Source organism: Pteronotus mesoamericanus, unplaced genomic scaffold (genome assembly GCF_021234165.1).
Source record: "Pteronotus mesoamericanus isolate MK-2021 breed Mesoamerican mustached bat unplaced genomic scaffold, CSHL_Meso_final contig_256, whole genome shotgun sequence".
Taxonomy (NCBI): domain Eukaryota; kingdom Metazoa; phylum Chordata; class Mammalia; order Chiroptera; family Mormoopidae; genus Pteronotus; species Pteronotus mesoamericanus.
In genome coordinates this window covers 385991-412357 of record NW_026555108.1, presented here as the reverse complement: position 1 = coordinate 412357, position 26367 = coordinate 385991, and the positions used below count along the sequence as shown (strand labels likewise).

At 44.0% G+C, this 26367-nt stretch overlaps 1 protein-coding gene and 1 pseudogene across 1 annotated transcript in view; both read left to right on the top strand.

Annotated features, from left to right (window-relative positions):
* ARHGEF9 (Cdc42 guanine nucleotide exchange factor 9) overlaps positions 1-26367 on the top strand; it is a 222926-nt gene that overhangs the window by 55633 nt on the left and 140926 nt on the right. The window lies entirely within an intron of this gene.
* LOC129071150 (uncharacterized) lies at positions 7673-7753 on the top strand (annotated as a pseudogene).

Below are 26367 nucleotides of genomic sequence, written 5' to 3'. Positions count from 1 at the left end.
TCGAGATGGTGATTCTTTGACTCAGATCTGCCAGGCCTCTACATGCTCAGAAGAGAGAGGATGCGGGAGCTCTCTGGTGAAAAGCAGTTTCAGCTTGCAGGCCATGAGCGTGCATTGGTGAGTGCGTGCACCAAACGAGATGCTTTGGAAGCATGGAATGTTATGGACTGATTTCCCATATGTAATTTTCCCAGAAGCAGACTGATAGTACCAGGAATGACAAAGCCCATCTATGTGTAACGAATGGAAAAAGACCTCCCCCTTTCCCCTCTGTCTTACTTAAGGGCCACTATATGGTATGGCGCAGGGACGGAGAATATGCCGCCTCAGTTCAGGCTACGCTTTTTCACAGGTATCGGTAACCAGTTACAACCCTCTTTCCCAATGAGCCCTAATGCAGCCTTCGGTGAAAGGGTAAAAATTTGAACTGAATAAATGTAAAGATCTACTTGGCTTTATTGAATAATTCATGAGTCAGGCAGTATCCCGTCTAGTAAACAGAAAGGTGCTCTGAGGAGCTGTAAGAAATGGAAGGCTTAATAGGCAGAAATGGGGCAGGATAAGAAAGTTGAAAGATTGGATGATTGCAGACAAGGTCTTGCTCCTTTTCCAGCATTTCCCATCTCACTCTTTTGTTTCTTGGGCAACAAATACATTCTTCAAGGGATTTCATTGGAGCTAAACATCACTGAGAGACGTTCTCCTGCTTTCCTCCTCTCTCTCAGAGCGCTCTGTCCCGGGTTCTTTTGCTGGCTGCTGTTCCTTTGTCCAGCCACTACCTGCGGGGGTTCCTAAGCCTTCCGTCCTGGATTGCTTCTCAGCCCAAATGCTCTTGTTGGTCTTGTTCAGCCACTCCTAGGACTTCAACTCCTACTTGCCCAGTTTGCTAGGGCTGCCATGAGAAGGAGCATCATGGTGGGGTGGCTTAAACAACAGAAACGTGTGTGCCCCATTTCTGGAGCTCAGATGTCAGAAATAAAAGTTTCACCAGCGTTGGTTCCTTTTGAGGGCTTTGAGGGAGAATCTGTTCTATGGGTTTTTTTTTTCCTAGCTTTTGGTGGTTTGCTGGAAATTTTTGGCATGCCTTGGCTTTTGCTGCGTTTCCCCAGTCTCTGCCTTCATCTTCAAATGCCATTCCCCGTGTGTGTGTGTGTGTGTGCGCGCGCACATGCCCAACTTTCCCCTTTTTATAAGGACACCAGTCCTATTGGATTAGAGACCCACCCTACTCCAGCATGACCTAAGCTTAAATAATTACATCTACAGTGACCCTGTTTCCAAATCAGTGCACGTTCTTAGGCACTGGGATTTAGGCCTTCATCATATGCAATTCAGGGTGGGGGGATCCAGTCCAACCCATGGCACCTATTGTCTACCAACTTCCCCTGAAGACCACAAGTACTACGGTGCCCACTGATATTTAGAGCCGCGTATCAGCTGCCTGCTGGGCTAATCCACCTACCTGCCTCTTGGGCATCTGCAACTCAACGCAGATGCTTTTCCTGCTCCCACCATTAGGCTCTCACCTAAATTTGGCTCCCCCGCCCCCAGGTGGTGTGCTGCTCGCTTTACCATTCTCCCAGTCATGTAGCTGTGACACCTCAGGGTCTTTTCTGACTGCTCCCTCTTTCTTCCCCTTCCTGTGTGACCATTTACCAGGTCTTGCAGATTCTAGTTTTATGATACCTCGATATGTCTTGCCCTTTGTCTCCTTTGCCGTCATTGAAAGCCCTCGTTGCCTCTCGCCTGACTGACGCAGTAGCTCGCCCGCTGCTCTCCCTCTCTCCTTTTGACCTCCCTCTGTTCCACCCTCCCTGGCATACAAGAGTCACCGTCTTCAAGCACAATTCGTCCAGTGGCTCCATTCTTTAGAAGCAGCTGCTTTCCCATTTCTGAGCTTTTGCTATGTCAATCCTGTTCTCCACAATGCCCTCCCCTTCTATTCACCTTTTTAGACTGTGAGCCGAAAGGCCACACCTTCCACAAAACCCCTGCATCCCAGGTGACCTTCTCCCCTTGGCCCGTGTTTATGTCTCTTCAAGAGCACTTACCATATCCTACCCTCAGAGCTGTGTGACTATGTGTCATCCTCATCGTCACGCGGCTCCCACACACTTACAATATAATTGCGTTAAGGCAAGATCTGAATCTTCCTCGTCGTGCTATGCTGCGTGTCTGGCTCACAGCAGGTGCCCGGCAAATATTGGTTGAGTGATTTGGAAACTCTTGAAGCTTGCTGCCCTGGTCTCCCTGTGCACTGCTGTATATTGCAGCATAAAAAGCAGCCCTCTTGGGTTTAAAAAAAAATTCTTGTAAATTGGGTCAGTTTATAGACTAGGCATATCAGCTGCTTACTGTTCACCAGCCTCCTCAGAGAGCACCTTCCAGTGAGCTGATAGGGAAAGGAAAGTGGGGGAAGAGGGATTGGATGAGCTGCCCCCACTTAGCCGCAGCTGCTCAGCGGTAGGAGGGAGGAAGCTCAGACAGCAACAAGGCGAAATATACAGGTCAAAACCCGATTTATACAGGAGAAAAAAATGCACGGTGACCTCAATGGCAAGGAGGCTTATCATCTGAAAATGACAGTAGCAGAGAGCCCAGACGCATTCAGTGGGGGAACACCGCCCCAGCCCACCCCCATTCTAAACTTCATTTGAATCTTCTTTTTTACTGTCCTTTCAAATGAAGGCTATTTTTTTTTTTTTTGCTCCGAAGCTGTCACTTAGTATACAAAAGTAATCATTTTTACATCCTATGTTGCTAAATCTGGAGACAAAGCCATTTCTTCTGTCTGCTTCCCAGCAGTGGAGCTGAAGGTATCGGAAAGGAGAACTGACTTGTACAAGGTCACATGGCAAGGAAGGCCCTGGAGTGGAAATCAGAGGCTGCCCTTGCTGTCTTTTCTCCTTGCCAGTTTCCAAGGGTAGGGCTGTGTGCCCCTGGGAATGGGCATTCCGAAGGGCTGCATGGGGCAGGTGGTGAAGTGCCCCCAGGAAGAACCTGAGGCCTAGAAAATCCAATCGCGAAAACAATTACCCACAGCCTAAGAGCATGGGTTCCGGAATCTGACAGGCAGGTGTACAAATGACCAAATGCATGTTGCTAAGTAGATTTAGGGCTACAGAGAAGGAAATAGCTTGTCAAATGAATGAATGAATAAATAAGGGCTGCGGTAGTTCCTTTTCAGGTAGGGGGTAAGTGCATGGATAATTCCATCCCAGATTAACCCAAGCCAGGAAACTTCAGCCTTTGTTGCCTCACCTAGAAGATGGTAGCAGTTTATTTCCAAATTTTTGCTCAACACATATTAGCCAGTCACTGTTCTAGGTGCTGGGGATACAGCAATGGACACAACAGACAGAAATCCCTGTCCTTGTGGATCTGACATTCTCGTGAGGGGAATAGTCACAAGCAATAGTCGCCACCTCCTGGGGTTGTGAGGAGGAATAAATGAGAATGCGTGAAAAGTTCTTGGCACACAGCTCGTACCTAATGAATGTTTCAGGTTACCCTATGGCTCAGCAAAAGGGACAGAGTGGATGTGTCAGAACCGTGACAAGGGTGCCTGCCCGACCTTCCCTTCAGCTGCAGCCCTATTCAGAATGGGATAGAGGCTGTCCTGACAGATGTCCAAGATCAGGGGAAGGTCGAGAAAGTGCCATTTGAGCTTGGCCTGAAAAATGGGTGGGAGAAGAAAGAGCTGGACAGGCCATCAGACGCCAGCCCAAGGTCTTTGGACTTTGGTACAAAGTGTGGAAACATGGATGGTTTAGGAGTAAAAAGGACCACAGACTGGGGAAAATTTGGGTGAAGGCTAAGAGAAGGTCTTTATCTTCAGTGCTTTGGGATGGGAGGTGAGTGACAGAGATTTAGTTCTATGATGTGATGTGGTGTGATGTGTGCGTGTGTGTATCTGTACACATGATAATCCAGACTTTAATCCAGAATGGTACAAATAATCCAGAGTTTCAGCAAGTCTCTGAGGGGAGAAATGCAGCGCTAACCCTCGGCAAATTACGTGAAAGTCCCTATCGTTATTCTAAGCTGGCGTTTCCACAGAGGCTTGCTGTGAAAACACAGGCTACAGTGAGGCCAACGAAGTACAGAGGCAGGAGAGGGCCAGCCACCTGGAAAGTCAAGGTGATTCAGTAGCTTGAGCTCAAGCTCATCATCTCCCAAGTCCTTTCTCTCTGCTTCCACAGCACCTGTTTCCCCACTGAAAGCCAGCAAGCGCCCTGACCAGGTGTCCCAGCCCTTGTTCCAGTGGGACAGAGATGCCTCCCAGATCTTTACCGCTCTGTGAAGGTAGTAAAAGAAGAATCCATTTGGGACCTCCCACCCTCAGTTTATCATTTCTTGCTGTTACTACCGACAGGGCCCCCATTGGACCGCCCTTTTCCCTTCCCTTGGCGCGATTACTGGTTTCCTCTGTCTCATTTGCTTTCTGTGAAACTTATCAGTAAAGAGTGTGCGGGCTCTGGAAACAAACTGCTTGTGTTTTGAAGCCTGCACCTGTTACTTTCCAACGGTGCGATCTTAGGCAATATAGCTAATCTCTCTGGGCCTCAGTATCTTTGTCTGTCAATCAGAGGCGATCAAAATTACCTACCCTGCTGGGTTGTTATGAGGATTCAGTAACTTCCTTCAGGTAAAGCTACTGGAGTTGTGTCTGGCTTATAGGAAGTGCTATGTAATAAGATCTTGCTCTAGTGACTTACCCTTTTGGGGGGCCCCGTTTCCTCATGTGTGCAATATAATAATGCCTACTCTCCATGGCTCCAGAAGTGGGACCAAAGGGATGAAAAAGCATTTTACAAATGGAAGTCATACAAGATGTAGTGTACTGGCGGGGATTATAGTATGTAGGACATGTTTCAACAGAGTTTTGGCTATAGCTGTAATGCAAATCGTAGAAATGAAGGTGTGGGTATGATTGGTGACCTTTATGTGGTGACTTAGGTGGCTGAGATTACCTGTGGAGGGCAGCACCAACCTGTATTTTGGTTGATATTTGGGGGGCTCTCTTTCACACACACCTTTCATTTATCAGACAGCTAAGTATTTTACAGTTCCATGTTACTCTCGACTCTTACAACTTAACAGTGACTTGTAGTTAGGTTCTACATGCTTATTAATAAGGTCACAGCTAATTTTAGTCAGTCAGTCTTTTAAAGGAATCATAGATAATTTAATAAGGTAAAACTTTTTTAAAAAAGATAACATTGTAATAATTAATCTTATGTTGGAGTTCAGGGATTTCCATGCAAAATCAAAAATGGCCATGTAAAAGCCGTGGCTGGTGTGGCTCAGTGGATTGAGCGCCGACCTACAAACCAAAGGGTCATGGGTTCGATTTCCAGTTGGGGCACGTGCCTGGGTTGGGGCCAAGTCCCTGGTGGGGGGCATGCAAAAGATGACCACACATGGATGTTTCTCTCCATCTTTTCCCCTCTCTCTAAGAATAAATAAATAAAATCTTTTTAAAAAATGTTTAATAAAATGGCCATGTAAAACATCAGAAATGTAAACAATGAGTCCAGTCCAGTCACAGTTTCCCCATCCATAACCTGGAATTGAGAATCCTTTCTTTGTCTGGAAGGACCATGGTATAACTCAAATGTGGTAATGAATGCCAAAGTGAGTAAAAATGTATAAAGTGATATACACATAATGAGTTATAACAGCAGTAATGCTAAGTAAAATGATCATGTATTGAGTATGTACTTAGGACTAGGTGCTTTTCTTTTTATTTATTTATTGTTTGCACTGTAAATGTCCTGCATATTTTATTAGACAAACCTGCTCCTGTACACATTCAAAAATAAATGCCAGAAATATACCAATCAAAAGCTGCATGATTTAAAACATTTGGACATCATGAAGAAATCTGGAAATTTTTCATATATTTTAAAGAAAAAGAGGTAAAATGCCAATACAGATTTCTCTCAATTTTTAACAGTATACAAATGTCATCTCCTGTGGTGAACATACTATCACCCTAGCTTCCCATATTTTACTCCTGAATTTTTAAAAATATTTTATGTATTTATTTTTTGAGAGGGGGAAAGGAGGGAGAAAGAGAGGGAGAGAAACATCAACGTATGAAGGGAACATCAATCAGTTGCCTCTCGTACGTCCCCAGCCGGGAACCTGGCCTTCAACCCAGGCATGTGCCCTGACTGGGAATCTAGCCGGTGACCTTTCCATTTGCAGGCCAGTGTTCAATCCACTGAACCACACCAGCCAAGGCTTTACTCCTGAATTTATATTACTTACAATGAATTTAAAACCAGAATGACATTTCTAAGGCATTTTAAAAAATATTTTATTTATTTATCTTCAGAGAAAGGGGAAGGGAGGGAGAAAGAGAGGGAGAGAAACATCGATGTGTGGTTGCCTCTCGCATGCCCCCAACTGCACGCCCCCTCTTGGGGACCTGGCCCGCAACCCACACATGTGCCCTGACTGGGAATTGAACCAGCAACCCTTTGGTTCACAGGCTAGCACTCAATCCACTGAGCCACAGCAGCCAGAGTGACATTCCTAAGACATTTTAAATTAAGAAATCATTGGTGAAAAAAGTCATGCATCTTTAGTGTGATATTCCTTTTGAGTCAGGGACCTAGGGTGAAATTTTAAAGAAAGCATTAAAAAATGAAGGTGGTAAGCTAAAGGAATATTTGGTAGGTCCCACATTAACTAGAAATTCAATAAGCCGAAAAATCGCGGCAATTTTCTTATGCATTTGAATTAATTTTTCACTTGACTTTCACCTATGCTTAAACCAAAAAAAGGTAAAGGTCTTCATATATAAAGAATGTACAAATACTTACAAACACATGAATGGCATATGTTTAAATGATCAGGTTTTGAAAAAAAAATGTTTAAATCCTCACCTGAGGACATGTTCACTGTTTTTTAGAGAGAGAGAGAAAGAAACACCGATGTGATAGAGAAATATCGATTGGTTGCTTCTTGCCTGCAACCTGATCGGAAATTGAACCCACAGCTTTTTGGTGTACGGGACAATGCTCCAACCAATTGAGCCACCCAGCCAGGGACACCAGGGTTTTTTTTAGGCTAATAAATTATATGTTTTTTATTTGGTTTAAATGGCACATTCTGACTCTGCAACGCAAAAGACTTTATGCATCCTATGTCATAGGCACCCAACAATACCCATCTAGTTTTACTTGAGGCTTTTCTAGACTTATTATTTGTTGACGTTTTCATTGAGGAACTACTAGAGCTTCAAGTATTCCCATTTTCTTCAAGTATTCATTAACTGAAGATAACAAAAACATTAATGATGGATGGTAAATAACCCACAGGTGTTAGTCTTGGAAATGTTAAGGAAGGGACAGAGAAGGAGGAATATTTAGAATACCACCAACAAAAATATGTAAATGGGAGTTCAACATACCAAAAAACAACTTTTTTTCAAAAAGATTTTATTTATTTATTTTTAGACAGAGGGAAAGGGAGGGAGAAAGAGGGAGAGAAACATCGATGTGTGGTTGTCTCTCACATGCCCCCATTGGGGACCTGGCCTGCAACCCAGGCATGTGCCCCGACTAGGAATTGAACTGGCGACCCTTTGGTTCTCAAGCCGGTGCTCAGTTCAGTGAGTCACACCAGCCAGGGCTCCAAGAAACAACTTTTTAAAAATGCTAAGACTATGTTTTCAGGGATCATTTCTATAGTTCGTTACTAGAGAAGTTTCTCTGAATGTGTAAAAATCCTCACCCAAGGACATTTTTTTCATTGCCAAGAGAGAGACAGACAGACAGACAGACAGACAGACAGACAGACAGACATTGATCGGCTGCCTTCTCCTACGTGACCAGACTGGGATCGAATCTGCAACCTAGGCTTGTGTCTGAACCAGGAATCGAACCTGCCACCTTTCGGTCCACGGAATGATGCTCCAACCAGCTAAGCCACACCGAGCAAGACCAAAAAGCATCTTTTAAATCAGCAAGAACATACTTCTGTAATTCTATTACTTTGGGCATTAAGAAATGAGTCCTAAGGCCTCTCTCTGTGGTCCTATCCACGTCCAATGTTATTTGAGGAGGACCTGTAAACAATGGCTCTTTGCCTCAGTATGGGCGTGATTAGTGGCATAGCTAAGCTTGGTGCTGCCTGAGCTTTATACCAAGCCCCAAGGGCTGTGATGAGGGTCCTGTGAAGTTCTGGGGTAGACACACTGGGGTCCAGCTGCAGCAATGGGCGAGGTGCTTTTAATAGTGAAAGTCAACACTAATTTTAGTGTTACTCCATGACGGATGCTATTCTACAAACTTTACATGAATTAATTCTCATGACAGCCTTAGGGGATGATAAGCACTAGTATCATCATCATCCCTGTGATGTAGGGATGACACTGATGTACAAAAGAGGGGGAATCACTTGCCCTAGGCCATACAGCTGGCAAGTGGCAGATCTGGGATTTGAACTCAGTAGTTTGAGTACAGAATGCGTGCCTGTAACCATTGTGCTACATGCTTTCGAAGTCTTTTCAGGTTTGTGTGGGGGTAATATTGTTGTTTAGTGACAGTTAATCCAGCATGAAAAGTATTCTCTCTGGCCAAGCAGTGAGAAGTAAAAAACAAAACCAAACCAAAAAATGGCAGCTAACTAAAATGAATCGGGTCCATAAGAATCTTGAATCTGTGAGCTTACTAAAAAAAGCAAATAAAATCACTGGCTCAGTAGAATTGGACAGAATTGGACAGCAACAACAGCAGCAATAGCAAATATTTATTGAATTCAATTCTTATTGAGTTTATTAGGCCATTTACTATGAGTCAAGCAGTGTTCTGAGTAATTTATGCATATTAGCTCATTTAATCCTCACAGCTGTCATATGAGGTAGACACAATTATTACCATTCCCATTTTACATGCGAGATATATGAGGCATAAGGAGGTTCCATATTACGTTCAGGGTCCTCAGACTAGTAAATGGTAGGGTGAGGATTTACAACCCAGGTAGTCTGGCCCCAGAGTGCACTGTGCTCAGCCCTCATTCAATACTGCTTAAATTTATTCAGTTATATTTGTTTCTGAGGCTAAAGCCTGGGTTGATAGGTATAATAATTAACATTTATTGAGTGCTGACTTCGTGTCAAGCACTGTGACAAGACCCATTACAAATAAATAATGTATTTAATCTACAGGGTTATTGAATTCTTAGAATCAGGGCTGTTTTTTTTTAAATCCCCATTTGACAAGTGAAAACAGAATTAGAAAGGATTATATGAGTTACTACTTCAAACCAAACACCAGGAACGGTGCCTGGTGCATAACAAGTATCCAAAGTGGAGATCCAAGGTCAGAAAATAAGTACGTTTTGGAGTTGGCTTTTGAACTTTTTTATTCCCCCCCCTCCCCCCTCCAGGCCTGTGGCAACAATACCTCCTCATTGTGTTTATCGGTACAGGCCCCCGCCCCAGATCTGCAATCTGAACTTCAGCCACAGTGGATCTTTATGGAATACAGATCTAATCCAATGCCTTTAATGGCTTCCCTTTGGTTTTTGAATCAAGTTGAAGGCGGCCCACTGGTTAGAGCTGGTGGGGAGGAAGGAGTGGTAGGTAAAAGGCTTCCGAGAGGTAGGCAGGTTACAGATCTTGTAGGGCCTTGGAGGCCATGGCTGGGAGTCGGGATTCCGTTCTGTGATGAGAAGCCACTGTAGGGGTTTGCGCTGGGCAGTGACATAGTTTCCACGGCTCTCTGGTTTCTGGGAGGACAATGGTCTGTAGGGCCCAAGGGAGCTGGGAGCCCAGTGAGGAAGTTGCTGCAGTATCCGGGTGGGAGAGGGTGTTGGCTTAGACCAAAGTGGTCTGAGTCTAGATATATTTAGAAGGTGAAACTAACCTGCTTGTTGGAAGGACTAGATAGGGGTGGGAGGGGGGTGAGAAATCAAGGATGGCTGCTAGGTTTGGGGGTTTATCCCAGTGAATGGTGGTCCTGCTGGTTCAAGGAATGGGAAACAGGACAAGGGAGGGAAACCAGTGAAATGTGGGAGTTTTTTGCCGGCCATGACTGAGGTACCTGTAAGGGAAAGAAGTAGCAGGAATTCAGAGTAGGAGGAAAACATTTGCAGATGAGATCGGGGAGGCTTTCTGAGGAAGGTGACACCTATGCTACCCTGGGTTTGAAAGAAGAGGTCGGATTTAGTGGAGGGAGGGGGCATGGGTAGAGGTTAGGGAAGTGCTTCTCAAATTTCAGAATTTTTCCCTTTTACAGGCACCATTTTACTTATTATTTTCCCTTAAAGTGACTCGCTTTTGAAAAATTTGATAACTTGAAAAAAGAGCTTCATACTGGTGCAATAAATTGTTTTTCATTTTCTGCTTCTAAATGCACATTTAAAATAAGCATCTATTAAAGATTTTGTTGATTTAATAATAGCTAGCATTGGTTGAATACTTACTCTATGCTAGGAGCAATTCTAAGTGCTGCAAATCAATAATTTCATTTTGCTTTGGCACTAATTGCTTATAAATCCTGTTCTGAGTGCTTTACATGTACTAACTCATTTAATCCTAGTGACAACGTTATTCCGTAGGAGTATTGTCTTTTCTGTTTTACAGATGGGGAGGCCGTGGCCCAGAGGGGCTAGGCGACTTGCCCAGCTTTGCAGAAATAGTGAGGAGTAGAGCTGGACTTTGAGCTCCATGTCCATATTCTGAACCACTTGCCCATTGGTGCTCACCCTTAGTTGCATGTAAGGATCACCTGGGAAGTTTTTTTCTCTACTCATGTCTAGGCCCCACCCAGAGGAATTAAATTAGAATTTCTTGCGTGGGGCTTCAGCATCTGTGTCTTCGCAAAGCTTCTGGGCAATTCTCATATCCTCTCACTGTGCCAGGGGTGAGGACATCTGCCTTACGCAATAAGGCCTCCACCACCTATAATCACCCCTTTACTAAGTACTCTGGGTAACATGAGCTCAGGGCATTTGAGGCAGAGAGAAGTGCTTAGGGAAAGGCACGAAAACCTTCATTAGTGGCTCAGAGAAATGCTTGTGGTGCCCTTTAAATTCACAGAGGTCCCCGAGTTCACGCATTGGGTGGGGAAGCAGTAGGTCACACTGGCAGTGCATTCTGCAGAAGGTCAGGGAGACCTCCGAGATGAGGTTTGGTCACCTGGCTCCCAATTAACATACTATCAGATTTTTTCTCCAAATTTAATTTGCCGGCAGATTATTAACTTTGAGTTGCTGAAGTGTGTTGGGGCCTGAAAGGGGGAAAGAAGCCTAGCAACCAATTGCATGGCTTAGCAACCAATTTCCACACTTAGTTACAGCAGATGTGGGAGTCTGTCTGCAAAATTACTGCCGGTAGAGTTGGGAAGCCAAGTCACAAACTAGCCACACAGCCCGTTGCAGGCACAAAGTAAGCAGAAAGCAGCCTGCCATTCACTCACTCATCATTGACTTCTTTCTAGACCTCAGCTTGCCCAGCTGTAAAATAGGGATAGTTTGAATGGCTCAAATGAAAAATACCTTGACTTTTTTCAGCAAATACAATCTTGGATTAAGAGGTTTTATTATAGAGCACTTACCATATGCATTTGTTTCCTGTTGCTGCTGAACCAATTACTGCAAACTCAAAATGGGGCTCACTAGCTAAAATTAAGGTGTCAGCTAGAGTGCATTCCTGCCCTGGCTGGTGTGGCTCAGTGGTTTGAACTTAAGCCTGCAAATAAAGGGTCGCCAGTTTGATTCCCAGTGTAGGGCGCATGCCTGGGTTGCAGGCCAGGTCCCCAGCAGGGGACGCGAGAGACGCAACCATGCACGGGTGTTTCTCACCCTCTCAAAAAATAAAGAAATAATTTTTTTTAAAAGAGTACATTCCTTCATGGAAGCTTTTGGGGGGAGTGTGTTCCCTACTTTTTCCAGCTTCCAGAGGCTTCCAGCATTTTTCAACTCATGGATATCTTCTATCTTCAAAGCCAGCAACGGCTGGTCAAGTCTTATTCACATCACATCCCACTGAAACCAAAACTTCTGCCTTCCTCATCCACATTTAAGCACCTTGGTCAGGACACTGAGTTCAGTGGGTAATCCAGGATAATCTCCCTATTTTAAAGGCATTGATTAGCAACCTTAATTCCATCCACTGCCTTTGTTTCCCTTTGTGATGTAATCTTTATTCTGCTTACCACATCATGTATCAGGCACCTCTCGAAGTGTTGTACATGCATTGACCTCATGTAATCTTCACAATAACCCTTATGAAGTTGAGAGTGTTCCTAGTTCCATTTTACAGACAAGGAGGCCAAAGTATGCAGAGGTTAAGCAGGTTGTCCAAGGTCCCACAGCTAAGAAGTGGTGGAGTAAGAATTTGAGCCCAAGTGACGAAACCCCAGAGTTTATATTCTTCCCCGCCCTCTGTGCTGCAGGTGTCCCGATCAGGTTAGGATGGAGTCTCATTCAACCATATATACCGAGTGCCTAGCACAGTGCCAGGCTAACGTGTCTATCACAGTGAATCCAGTAAGTAGACATTTATTTAAAGAACAGGTATGTATACTTCATAAGAGGCACAATGGTAAAAAGAAGCATTTATGAATTAGAACTAAAATTCCTGAGGCAGGGACAGGGACCAAGAGAAAGATTTTTTTTAGGTATTTTACAAATGCAAAGTAATTATTAGGGTTTTACCTAACTATATGCTTCCCCCGCTATTTATCTTTAGCACCTGGAGGCCAAAAACCCTTGTTATTTTATCCATTAGGTATTACATTTGGTTGCTAGTAACAAAACCAAATTATAACATTTCCTCAAATAAGGCAGACATTTACTTTTTTAATCATCTGGAAAAGATCTGGAAGTAGGCTTTTGAAGGCTGGGATGGTAACCGCGGTCTTCATCCTCAAGGTCACAAGATGGCTACCAGAACTCCACCTGTCACATCCATATTACAGTGGGAAGGGCAAATGTCACCTGCTATCATTTTAAGGAGTTTTCCTGGAAGTTCCACCTAAGAGCTTCCAAGCACTTCTTATGTGGCATTTAGTGAAGAAGGCTAAGGAACGTTCATACTCAAGAAAAAGGGAAAATGCGTTGTTGGTAGATATCTAATAGTCTCTCAACCACAGCTATTAAGACTGAGAAACAAGCCTTTTACCATGATCCATGGCTCTGCATCCTCAGCCTATGTTCCTCCTGGGAACCCTGAGAAGGGAGTTTCTATCCCTTATTTTGGAAAATGTAGCAAGGTTTAGGGTGATCGAAGTCAACCACTAATGCTTATAGGGATTTGGTTGGTAAGTTATGTGAGATATTGCAGACTGAATGCATTTGGGAGCAGTGGAGAGCGTAACCCACTGGAGAGCACATGCTCTTTCAAAAAGAGGCAACAAGTGCTCAGCTTCATTGGGTTTTGGCCATTTGGAAGAGTGGACCTATTTTGCCAGATCTTCTGATTTAATCACTGGAATTTGGAAACCCAGGTTTTCCTGTGCAATATTCTGCTTTTTAAATGCTGGATCAACTTTTTTTAAAAAAAATGTTGTGGTACAACCTAAACATAGAATCCAGCCCCAGGACACTGGTTCAACAGCTGGTGTAATGGAAAGAACACTGAATTTGGACAATAGGGTTCTAGTCCCGCATGTGTCGTATGACCACGTGTAAGTATCTTCCTGTCTCCATGGTATCGGTGGAAGTGGGGCTCTGCGGTGTCTAAAGGAAAGGAATTCCCTGAGACCTACAGAGGAGGCTGGGGCTCTGTGGAATGGTTTATTTATGATGTACAATGAAGGGAGCTCCCCTCCTGACTTCCCAATGTCCCGTCTCTGTCCATCTCACCATGGAAAAGGTCCAATCTTGTCATCACTAGGGCCACGATGAAGGTCACTGCCCAGGCTTTATGCTCCATAGTAAAGGACGGTCTAGTCCAGCATCCGGCCGGCTTAGTGTGTGTTTCCAGCTGCGCTCCATGGCTGTGCTGCGGTATTCGGGCTCCCTCCTGGAGACGGTGGGCCATGTGCTGCTAAGCCCATGTGGCCATGGAGAGAACAGGTGTGTGAACTGTGCAAGTGTGTGTCGCAAACAAGAGAGAGCTTCTTTGTTCCCCGGGGGTTATAACCAGGAGCTTGGGTTTGGGACAGACCAGGTGCTTTCTCAAAATGACTGATCAACTTCCCAAGTTTCCGCAGGCTTTGGATAGGGTCCATCTTCCAGTTAGACTGAAAGACCTCTAGGGTCCAGAACTTCCCCCTGCGCCTCGCAACAATTCGGTGCTGGAAGGGAAAAGGAAGGAGTGTTAATCCCCTTGACAGAGCAATGTTGTAATCCCCTGGGGTGTGAAGTTGTAGCAGCCTGGCTAGCAATCAGGCTTATGTTCCCCATTTTATTAAGCTCAATGTCTAGTTCCCTTCACTCCCCTTTCATAGCTAAAAACGCACAGTAACATCTGGACTTCAAATTCCCAATCTTTAATCGGAAGGTGTTTGACTAGAAAATTTCTATACAGTGTTTGATCCCTGATGCTCTCTCTATTTTTTTTCTTATATGTAATAGCCAAATGAAACATTGCTTTCTTTAAAGTGGTTTAGATATTTATTTTAAATTTTCCTTTTTTAAGAAACATGGCCTATCATAGATTGAGTTGTTTTCAGTGGAATTATCATCTGGGAAACATATCTAGTCCTTATTTACCATTTGTCGCCAAGACTTCCTCACATAGCTCCTACTTGCTTCGTCCATTTCACTTAGAATTTTAAAGGCCACTGTAAGTCCTATTGAACTTGAATTTTTTACATGTGGGACACCCACTAAAATGATTGGTATTGTTGTCCAGCTCAATTATTTTTGATAACTTTTCAGCTAAAAGTCGAAGGGGGATGGCAGCTGGCGCTTGCAATGAGTCAAATCTAGGAGGAATTCCTTTGGGAATAGTGCAGGAAGCAAAGAGCTGATGGCAGGAGAAATAGAAAATTAATCATGAAAAACTGCTCCTTTTTCAGAAACCACAGGTGCTTTATATAAATCATGTAATTTGACTTACACACAAACCAATTACAGGTATTACATTTACCATTTTAAAGTGGGGAGCAAGGGCTGGTAAACTTTTTCTATAAAGGATCAGATCATAAATAATTTAGACTTTGTGGGCCATATTAGGTCCCCACTGCATATTTTTCTTTTTGTTTTGGACCAACCCTTTAGCAATGTACAAAATGTACAAAAACTGGTCGTGGGCACGATTTAGCCCACACCTGTGAGCACCTGGAGTAGAAAGTTAAGGGCATTTACACCGGACTGGATCCAGCCGGGTTAAAGCCCTGGCACCATCTTTCACTAACTGTGCAACTGAACAAGTCACTTAGCCTCTCCCTGCCTCAGTTTCTTCGCCTGTAAAAATGGGATAATTCTAGAACTTATCTCACAGGGTTACTGTAAGGATTCGCTGAATTACTATTTATACATGCGCAGACCAGTGCCTCTCACATAGTGTTTGCTGAATAAATAGGAAAGCCTAACATCTGATTTAGGAACGGGAGAGGCATGTTTTACGGCGGGGGGTGAGGCCTCTCTAATGTGCTTCTGACTATACCCTTCATGTAAGATACTCCTTCTCCATCTGTGACTGGTGGGCCAGGTTCTCCAATGATCTGTTCTCTGTATTAAATGCCTTCGATGACACACCAAATATACAGCATTGCTGGCCCATCTGGCCCAGGCCCATGTACAGTGAACCAGAAACTTGTTGCCGTTCTGCCTCTATAGAGGCTGCCCTGGGAGCTATTAGGGAGCAAACCTTTCTGCTTCCTGAAGAACATGTACCACCATTGCATCAGCTTGTACCTCTAATACCTCTAATAGACAACCACTCTCAGCATTACTTGACAGAGTAATAATGCTGAGTTGTCCACTCCATTATTATTTTTTGAAAGGCCTTAGGCCAATTTTATTTATTTTTTATTGTTACATGTCATCTCTTTGTTTTATTTTTTGCTCTCTCTTCTTTTGTGTTATGCCTACCTCACTGACTCCTCCTTCTGAGACTCCTTGGCAGTTTTATCCTCACTTCCTCAGCCTTTAAATATTGGAAGGCCCCGGGGCTCAGTCCTTGGATCTTCTCTTTCCTCCATTTGTATTCCCTTCTTAAGTGACTTCATCTAACCTCATGGCCTTAAGTAACATCTACACATTAATGACTCCCAAATTTATATCTCCAGCCTGGCCTCCCTCGGCACATATGTCTAACTGCCCACTTAACATCTCCACTTGGATATCTAATAGACATTTCAAGCTTAATGTCTCAAACTGAGCTCTTGATATAAAACCTCACATCTGTTTCTCCTGCACTCTTCCATACGTCAGTTACCGTATTTTGCCGTGTATAATGTGCTCCTATGTATAATGTGCACCCAAAGTTTCTGGGGAAAAAAATCTTTTGTTTTAATTTTTTAATTCAATTTTTAATTAATTTATATTTAGAAACAAAATCAATGATTGTATTCAAGGGTATTTTTTGCACATGGATATCATTATTGCTTTCTATAGTTACACTTTGTAACACATAAGCATAAATAAAATAATTACAAATATTTATATAGATACAGAATTAGAACTACCCATATATAATGTGCATCCTTATTTTTCCCTCAAAAACTTGGGTAACAAAGTGTGCATTATGCACAGCAAAATATGGTGCCGGTAATAGTAACTTTCACATGCTTCTTTCTAGTTGGTCAGACCAAAATACTTAATGACTCATTCTCCCTCACACCCCACATCCAATTCCTTAGGAAGTCCTATCGGCCCTACCTTCAAAATTTGTGTAGAACCAATTACTTCTCACTATTCCCTCTGCTACCATCCTAGTCTGAACCACTATCATCTCTTTCTCAAGTACTCTTCTTACCACTCTCTCTGTTTCCTCCCTTAACCACTTACAGTCAATTTAGTACACAGCAGCCAAAGTGAGCGTGGTAAAACTTAATTCACATCACATCGCACATTACTTCTCTGCTCAACAGCCTTCAGTTCCCTCCCGTCTGGCTCAGAGGAACCGCCTAATCCTCACAATAATCCCTGAGACCCTCCGCGATCAGGCTCCCGTTGCCTCCATGACCGCATCTGCTACCACAGTCTCTACTGCTCACTTTACTCCTGTCCAAGTGTCCTCCCTTCCCTTCTTCACCACCGCCAGGCACACTGCAGCATGAAGGCCCTACATGATATTCCCTTCACCCGGAATACTCTGGCCTGAGATGTCTGCATCACGTTCTCGCCCCCACGAAGGTCTGGTTTGCGTATCTTTTTCTCAGTGAGACTGTCCCCGACCGTCCTTTTAAAAATCGCACACTTACTACCCCATCCTCCTCTTTGCTTTTCTTCCCCCCAACAAGAGTTATAATTATAACTGTAACAGTCTGACATACCATACATTTTATTTATTTGTTTCTCTGGCATGGTTCTCTTCCTGCTAGAATATAAGCTCCATGAAAGCATGGATTTTGACTGTTTTATGCCCCAATTTGGTATTTTATACCAAAATACCCCAATTCTAGGAATAGGAAGTCCCTAGCACATAGAGGCTACCCAATAAATATTGTTTGAATAAATAAGTGAAAAGACTTCCCCTCTCCTGTTGCTTCCTTATATTGCTTTCCCTCTCTCCAAGAATATAAAGTAGGCAGAACCGTCCTGAGAGGACCCAGATGCATGCTCAGAGGAATGAGACCCCCAGAGGAGAGAGAGTGGTGGGAAATAAACAAGTGGTCTTACGCCTGCCTGCATTTCATTCGTCTGCCTGCCAGTGTTTCTTCAGGCTCTTTCAATCTTGGGCTTTGGGGCCTGGGGTATTTTCAGTGCTCCTAATACAACTGGCCCACAAGCCTAAGCCCCCTTCTCCTCCCGGCTGTTTTGCATATTGGACCCCAAACCCCTTGCTCTGTTACACGCTCAGATTCCTCGAAGGAGTGAAGTGGTAGGCACACCTGGCTGCTGGTAGAAGCCAAAGGCTGTGTGGTGCCACTAGGCATGTGTGCGTATGTGAGACTATATAGCCTGCATCCTGTCTGGACCCATTGTATGCGGGTGTCAGTCAACATGGTCTGCAGCAGTTCTGCAGCCGTCGCCATCCTTCAAGGCCCTTACTGCAATCCCTTCAACTTTACCCCCTACCTCAACCACAGTTCATCAATCATCAGAGCTAATATATGCCAGGCAGTCTGCTAAATGCTTTCTGTGTATTGACTTGTTTACCGCACATAGCAACTTTTTGATATAGGTACTATGATCATTCCTATATTCCAGATGAAGTCATGGAGATCCAGAGAGCTAAGTTAATTAGCTCAAGTAGCTATCTGGCTGTCAGCTGATGTTGGTTTAGGATCGTCTATTTCAAACTCTTCTGACTGGCACCTACATTAAAAATATACAGGATCCGGCACAAATAACGCCCCTTGTTTGGTTACAAAATCATTAGCATGTATTTCTGTAACATGGCAATATCACACTCAAGCACACCATATGACATTTTAGGTGAAATGTTCAAATTAAAACTATAAATTATTACACCTGTATTATCACCCTGTCAACCATACTCAAGCAGGTGTTACTTCTGCCAGACACTGTATATGTTCTACATCACAACTAACATACACAATTGAAACAAATTTTTCGTGGAATAATATCCTTACTATATGCTCTGCAGTCAGATGTTTGCTTCGGTTAAAAAAAAAAAAATCTGGTCAGGGCACAGCTAATTGATTTTACCACCCAAATGGGTCCACTTCACCATTCATTAAAGGCTTGCAAACCACCCTTTGAAAATCACTGCTTTAAGGTGGGCGCCCATTTTCAAGGCCATTTGCACTTCTCAGAGACCTCTAAAATGTCTTCAGCCCCGAAAGGGGTCATTATATTCCTGGAATGTGAGCAATGAAGAGAGGCATTGAGGTAGGGGACTGAGGCACCAGTAGCACGCTTCAGAGCGCCTGGTGAAAGTCTGGTCCTGCGTGGCTTGCTCTGCCCCTCTTAGACTCTGCCCTGCCCGTCTCTGAACTCAACCTCGGCCGTGTTTTCTCCTTCCTCTGAACATCAATTCATTCAACAAATATTTTTGGAGTTCCTCAACATGACGTGCTCTGCCAGAGGCTATGAAAAAGCGAGATGTGGGGGCCACAAACTCATAATCAGCAGAATGCCATGAGCATGCATAGAAAGGGAGACTGATTTCAACTTTGGTTGAAGCTTCATGAAAGAGATGTTTTTGAGCCTGACCTGAGAGGATGGCTAGGACTTAGGCAAGCGGGAGTAGAGGGGAGGTTCTCAGAGGCTATTAAAACAAAATAAAACAACACACTTGTGAGCTGGAAAATGTGAATATGTGCAGGGGTGTCCAACCTGCGGCCTGTGGGACACATGTGGCCCAGGATAGCTGTGAATGTGACCCAACACGAAGTCATAGATTTACTTAAAACATGATGAGTTTTTTTTGTGTGTGATTATGTGTCACGATATATTTAATGTGTGGCCTAGGACAACTCTTCTTCCAGTGTGGCCCAGAGGTGCTGAAAGTTTGGATATCCCTGAGAGAGACTGAAGGGGATTTAGGGCCAGGTGGGGGGAATTGTGAATATCTTGCTAAGAGTTTGAGTTTTACCCTGTAGGCAATGGGGAGCCCTTAAAAGTGTTTCATCAGAGGAGGATCAGCCTTTGGGGTTTGAACTCTGGCAGCAGTGTGAGAAGAGATTGGGGAGCAGCTAAAATGGAAGTAGGTGGGCAATTAGGACACCGATGTAATAGTTTGGGAAAGACACAATCGAGGGCTCGACCTGGAGCAGTGGTCATGGATTTAGAAAGGAAGGGACACATGGAAGAAATGCCGTAACGAGAGAGGCAACTTGACAACTAATAATAGGTATGTGTCTAGAGGTGAAGTCTTCTCTCCTTCCCAGTTTGCTCCCCAATCCAGGGCTTCTAGAGCTGTCTGATGAACTCTGTGAATCCACCCGTACCAGGAAGAGGAAGCCTGGGTGTGGGTGGGTACTGCTGTGCCAAAGGTGAGCAAGAGGAGGCTGTTCATCATTGGCAAGCCATGAGGCCAGGCTGGGTTTCAGCTGTTGCCACAGTATTTCAGATCATAGCATTTCAGAGCAGGAAAAGGGCCTGAGGATCTTGCTGTGAGAGAGGATGTCCTACTGTGAGAAGGGGTGGGATTAAGGATGGAGGAGTCCAGCAAAGGGGGGACTCTTTAGGAAAGACCCTAGCTTTGATCTCTTAAACTCAGCATTTTCCCCTTCCTCCCATTCTCCATCGCCCATCCCCTTCCTCCCGCTTTCCCTCCCCTCCCCTTCCTCCCCTTTTGTCCTTCCTTCTTGTCTACTACTGCCTCTCCCTCTCCTCTTCTTTTTATCTCTCTTTATCCTCTTTCTTCTCTTCATCCTCTCCCTTTCTACTCATCCTCCTCTTGACTTTTCTCCTTTTTCCCCCTTCTCTCCCTAACCTTCCTCAGCACCTTCACCAAAACAAACAAATAAATAACAACAACAACAAAAAAACAAGTTTTTCTTGGAGTTCAGGAGACAGCACTTACAGCATTTGCAACTTGAGAGATGACTCAAGCACTCAAGCCATCCTAGTTTGGAGGGACAAGTCCTCTAGGAAGAGTGTCACCTTCCATTGAATAGATTGCTTGCTGGCTTTCTTTGTAAGGCTTTTCCTCGCTAGGCTGGAAGAGTCTCCTCCTGTCTTCTCACCATCTCTCTGGAGAATGGCTTAGGAGATACGTTGAACAGAAGGTTTAGCAGTTTACATAATGCAGTGAAAGTCAGTGAAAGCTGGGGCTGGAGGTCATAGCTCTCTCTTCTTCACTTCTTTGCTCTTTTCACTGGCCCCTCACTTCTATCAGTGTGGTCCATAGACCAGCAGCATCCACATCACCTGGGAGCCCGTTAGAAATGCAGGACCTCAAGCCTTACCCCAGACCTACTGATTCAGAATTTTTATTTTAACAAGGACATCTGTGCACATGACAGTTTGAAAGGCATCGTTCTGCATAGACTACATCCCTCTATGAACACAATCATTCCTAGAGCAACCTATTTTGGGTTTGCTTGAAACTGTGTAGGGGTGAAGAAGCTGGAGGTTAGAGAGCCCTGGGGGGCAGGGGCCACCACTTAGAGACTTAGAGGTCTGCAGAGGCTGGGGGGAGGTCTGGCTCTAAAGGAGGCAGTGGGAATACCAGCCTTTACATATCACATCTTCTTTATCCCTTCATCTATCGATGGACACTTAGGTTGCTTCCCTATCTTGGCCATTGTAAATAACACTGCAATAAACATAGGGTGGTAAATGTCATTTCAAATTACCATTTTCATTTTCTTGGGATAAATACCCAGAAGTGGAATTGCTGGGTCATATCACACAATTTGTATGGACCTAGAGGGTATTATGCTAAGTGAAGTAAGTCAGACAGAGAAAGACAAATACCATATGATTTCACTTACATGTGGAACCTTAAAAAACTACACAGATGAAGAAATACAACCAAAAGAAAAGACTCATAGACACAGAAAACAAACTGGCGGTGGGGAGGATGGATGAAAAAGGCAAAAAAGAATGAGAGATAAGAACTTCCAGTTATAGAATAAATAAGCCACAGTGGTGCAGTGTACAGCACAGGGAATATAGTGAACTATATGGTAATGACTTTGCATGGCGACAGATGGTTACTAAACTTAGTATGGTGATCACATTGTGAGGGATATTATATACATACAGTTTAACATCCAACAAACTGAAAACACTGTGGTGGGCTGTTGGCCAGGCTTTCATTTATAGCCTCTGATGTAGTCTGGGTTGGTTTGTTTGTTTTTAGCAGCAGGAACTCTTTGATCAAACACAGTGTTACCTGGAAGCTTAATGTATTAAGCAGATGAAAGGAGAACCACTCTGGTTGAAGTGGGGCTCAGAGCTCCTCCCACTCAGCCTGTCCCTTGTCCCGCAGGACTAGGAGTGGCCTCTGAAGGACCCTCACTACGCTCTATAAACACATAGGTCAAAAAGCATTGAGAGACTTGGAACAATACCATTTGACAAAAGAAGAGGATGAGTGGCTTATCTAAGGTCACACAGCAAACTTAGCAGTCACCCAACTTCCAGTCCAGGGCTGTCCTCATCTGGCTCACTGACTTTTTTGCATGGTTCTCTAGTGCAGCCTTTCATCGGTGGAGGATTTATTCTACAGTATCACTGGCAGGTGGTTTTCCAGACTCTGCTTGGATGCCTTCAATGATGGGAAGCTCACCACTTCATAAGGTTGGACATTAACATGTGAGTTTGACTTGCCAGAGAATCTTTGAACAGGTACATATTGTCCATGAGCTTCGTAGGTTCTGAATCCACCCAAGGGTTCAGATGGGGGTTAAATGTGCTCATGAAATGGAAACTCCTTGTGCAGATATTTCAGCTCCTGCCTTTGTACTGAAAATAAATGGTGGATGGGAAAGTAAATTCCTTACATAGACAGGAAGTCGTTGGAGGCTGAGAGCCTGGCATGGGAAAAAGAGAAGAAGGAGGAAAAGAGGAAAGGTAAGCATGCTCGGAAAGGGGAGTGGAGGAAATGAAGTCATTTCTTTGGGGTGTCCATCTTGCAGCCCGTGGGCCGCATATGGCCCAGGATGTCTATGCGTGAGGCCTCACACAAAATTGTAAATTCACTTAAAACCTTTTTTTTTTTTTTTGCTCATCAGTTTTCATTAGTATTTGTGTATTTAGTATGTGGAATATGTGGTACAAGGCAACTCTTCTTCTTCCAGTGTGGCCCAGAGATGCCAAAAACTTGGGCACCTCTTTGCGAGTGGTAAAGAGCCCATGGAGAACTTGGAGGAGGAAAGTAGCTAGTGGGTCCCTGCCACAGAGGAAAAGCAGGCCTTTCGTCTGGCTGGTCCCTATGATCAAGCTGAAGGGGTTTTGGGGGCCGGGAGGCTGTTTGCGCAGGTCTGTAGCACAGTGCTTTCTGTAGCGGCCGTTGAGTAGCATCGAAGTCTGTCTCCAGGCTCTGGCTGCTGAGGTCTGAAGAAAGACAAATGTTGTCACTTCCTCCCTGCTCTTCCCTGAGCTTCCTTCAGGTACTTCCGGGGTCCAGTGGGTTTGTTCTCTGGCCCCAGTCTGCAAAGTCAGGGAGCTGCTGGGGAGACTTAGGGATGAGGAATTACATTCCTAGGTGAATGACTGTCCCAGCTGATGTTTCCACAGAGGAAAGGAAGCCCACATGACCAGAAAACTGTCTTCCTCATATCAGGTACCCTGGCTGACCTTAACATCTCTGACTATTATACTTCCAAATACAGATGGAAATGTTTTCTATTATTTAAAAAAATATTTTATTTTATTTTTAGAGAGAGGGGAAGAGAGGGAGAAAGAGAGAAACATCTATGTGTGGTTGCCTCTAACATGCCCCCAATATGGGACTGGGCCCGCAACCCAGGCATGTGCCCTGACTAGGAATCGAACTGGTGACACTTTGGTTCACAGGCTGGCACTCAATCCACTGAGCCACACCAGCCAGGGTGAAGATGTTTTCTACTCTTACTGGGGCCAAAAAATATTATCTCAAGGAGGAGTTTTTTTAGATCATGGTTTCTCAGATTTTAATGTGCATGTGAATCAGTGAGGATTTTATGAAGATGCTGATGCAGTCGGTAGGTCTGGGGTGGGCTTGGAATTCCTCCTTTCTAATAACCTCCCAGGTGATGCCGATGCTGCTGATCTGAGGCCCAGACGTCGAGTCGTAGCTAGGCGACCTTGACAATACATCTGGCTGGATTTTTATTCTCAAAGTCTAAACTAGATTATATTTAGATGTTACTGTATACCTATACACACTTTTCCTAGTACATTAACATCTTGCTTTACATTGGTTTGTGTTAGCTTATTTGAGATGACATCCCTCATGTCTCTTATTTCCTCCTCTCCTGCCTTCACAACTCTAGGCTCGTTGGAAGCACATGCCATCTGCCTCTGCCACCCACTATCCCTTCTTTTTGTTTAAAAAAAATTTTTTTTTATTGTTCAAATACATTTGTCTCCATTTTCCCATCACCACTTTCCCCCGCCCCACTCACCCCCACCTCCCTCCCTCAATCCTTCCCTCCTTTGGCTTGGTCCATGGGTCCTTTATACATGTTCCTTGATTTGACCCCTCCTCTTCTTTCCTCGCTACCCCCCTCCCTCCTTCCCTCTCGTTACTGTCGGTTTGTTTTTTTTTTCTTTCAATGTTGCTGGTTATATTTTCCTTGCTTGTTTGTTTTGTTATTAGGTTCCAGTTATAGGTGGGATCATATGGTATTTGTCTTTCACTACCTGGCTTATTTCGTTTAGCATAATGCTCTCCAGTTCCATCCATGCTGTCGTGAAGAATGGGATCTCCTTTCTTTCTGCTGCATAGTATTCCATTGTGTAAATGTACCCTAGTTTTTTGATCCACTCATTTACTGATGGGCACTTAGGTTGCTTCCAGCACTTGGCTGTTGTCAATTGTGCTGCTATGAACATTGGGGTACATAGGTTCTTTTGAATGGGTGCTTTGGGATTCCTAGGGTATAATCCCAACAGGGGAATCGTTCGGTCAAAAGGCAGTTGCATTTTTAGCTTTTCGAGGAGATTCCACACTGCTTTCCACAGTGGCTGCACCAGTCTGTATTCCCACCAACTGTGTACTAGGGTTCCCCTTTTCTCCACAGCCTCGCCAGCACCCGTTGTTTGTTGATTTGTGTATCATGGCCATTCTGACTGATGTGAGGTGATATCTCATTGTAGTTTTAATTTGCATCTCTCTAATGGCTAGTGATGCTGAGCATCCTTTCATGGGTCTCTGGGCCTATCCCTTCTTTCTGCTTTCATCTCCTCACTTTCTGGCCCTTCCTGCTTCTCCCACATCATCTCCCACCGCTGTCTTATACTTCACTACGTTCTGCCATGTTGGACCTCTGCTTTTTGCACGCCTCAGTGTCATTTCCATCTCTGGACCTTTGCTTTTGTTGTTTCTTCCTAATTTGGAATAGTCTTCCTTCAGATCTTTATGTGGCTGGTTTCTTCTCAGTACTGTGATATCAGCTCAGATACCACCTCCCAGAGAGGCCTCCCTTGATCTCTTAGGCAATATGGTGTCCTCCTTTCTCAGTTATCCTCTATTTTATCATCCTATTTGTTATTTTTCTTAATAACTCTTCAGTACCTAAGATGACTTCATTGGTTTTTGGGTTCAATGTCTAAGTGTCTCCATTACAATATAATATCCTCCCTTGAGGATAGAGACCTAGCCTATCTTGTTCACTGCTGTATCTCTAGTACCTAGAATAGAGCCTAGCACACAGTAGGTGCTTTATCCATGATTCTGGGCTGACGCGTTTTCTTTCTGGACATTCTTTCTCACTCATGGAAGACTTCAGCTCCTGGATCGCCACTTGTCTTCATTTCGCCTGCTGCCTCTCTAACCTCACCTCTGTGGACAGCCTGCCTGTTCAACCCTTTCAGTCTGTTTACCACATTGCAACCTGAGTGGTCTTTTACAGACGTAAATGCAACTCTCCTTTTTCTCTAGGTTTCAGCCTCATTTTGCTTCCAATTCCTGGGACGCTGCAAGCCCATGTTCAACCCTTCTGACTTTTGGACTTGCTGTTTTCTGCGCCTGGAATCCTTCCCCCTACCTCTTTCCATGGCTGGCTTACTGTAAGCCTGTAGGCCTCAAATTAAATGTCATCTCCTTGGAGAGGCCTTGTTTATCTAAATTCTGCCTTCCCCTCCACAGAGTTACTCTTTGTCCTTTCACTTTCTTTCTTTTATAACACTTATCACCGTCTGTATTAGCATATTTATTTACTTCATTTACTTGTTTATTGAATAGAAATCAGGAAATAAATGGTTTCTGTCTTGTTCATTGCTATATAATCAGTGCCTAACACATTGCGTCTTGTACACAGGCACACGTTTATTGAGTTTATAAATGAATGAATAAAAATAGGTAGTGATGTATGTACCTAATATCATTTTGTTGGAACAACACAATGTAGATGTTAGCTTCAGGCTCTCAATACCAGCATTATAGTCATTGGATAGTTTTAACTTTTATCCCTTTTTACTACTACATTCCACTCACTGTCGAGAATCAAGGGTCTGAATTCTCATTCCGTGCCAGCCACTAACTTACTTACTTTGTGACTTTGGGAGTCCTCTTCATTCTTGGGGGCTATCTGTAGTAGATTCTCATTCTCATTCCCATTCTCATCTGTAAAGTGATAATGTCGGAGGAGATAATGTTTCGGATCTTTGATGACTCTGACATCTATGGACAAGTGATTGCTTAACACTGTTAGATAAACAGCGGGTCAT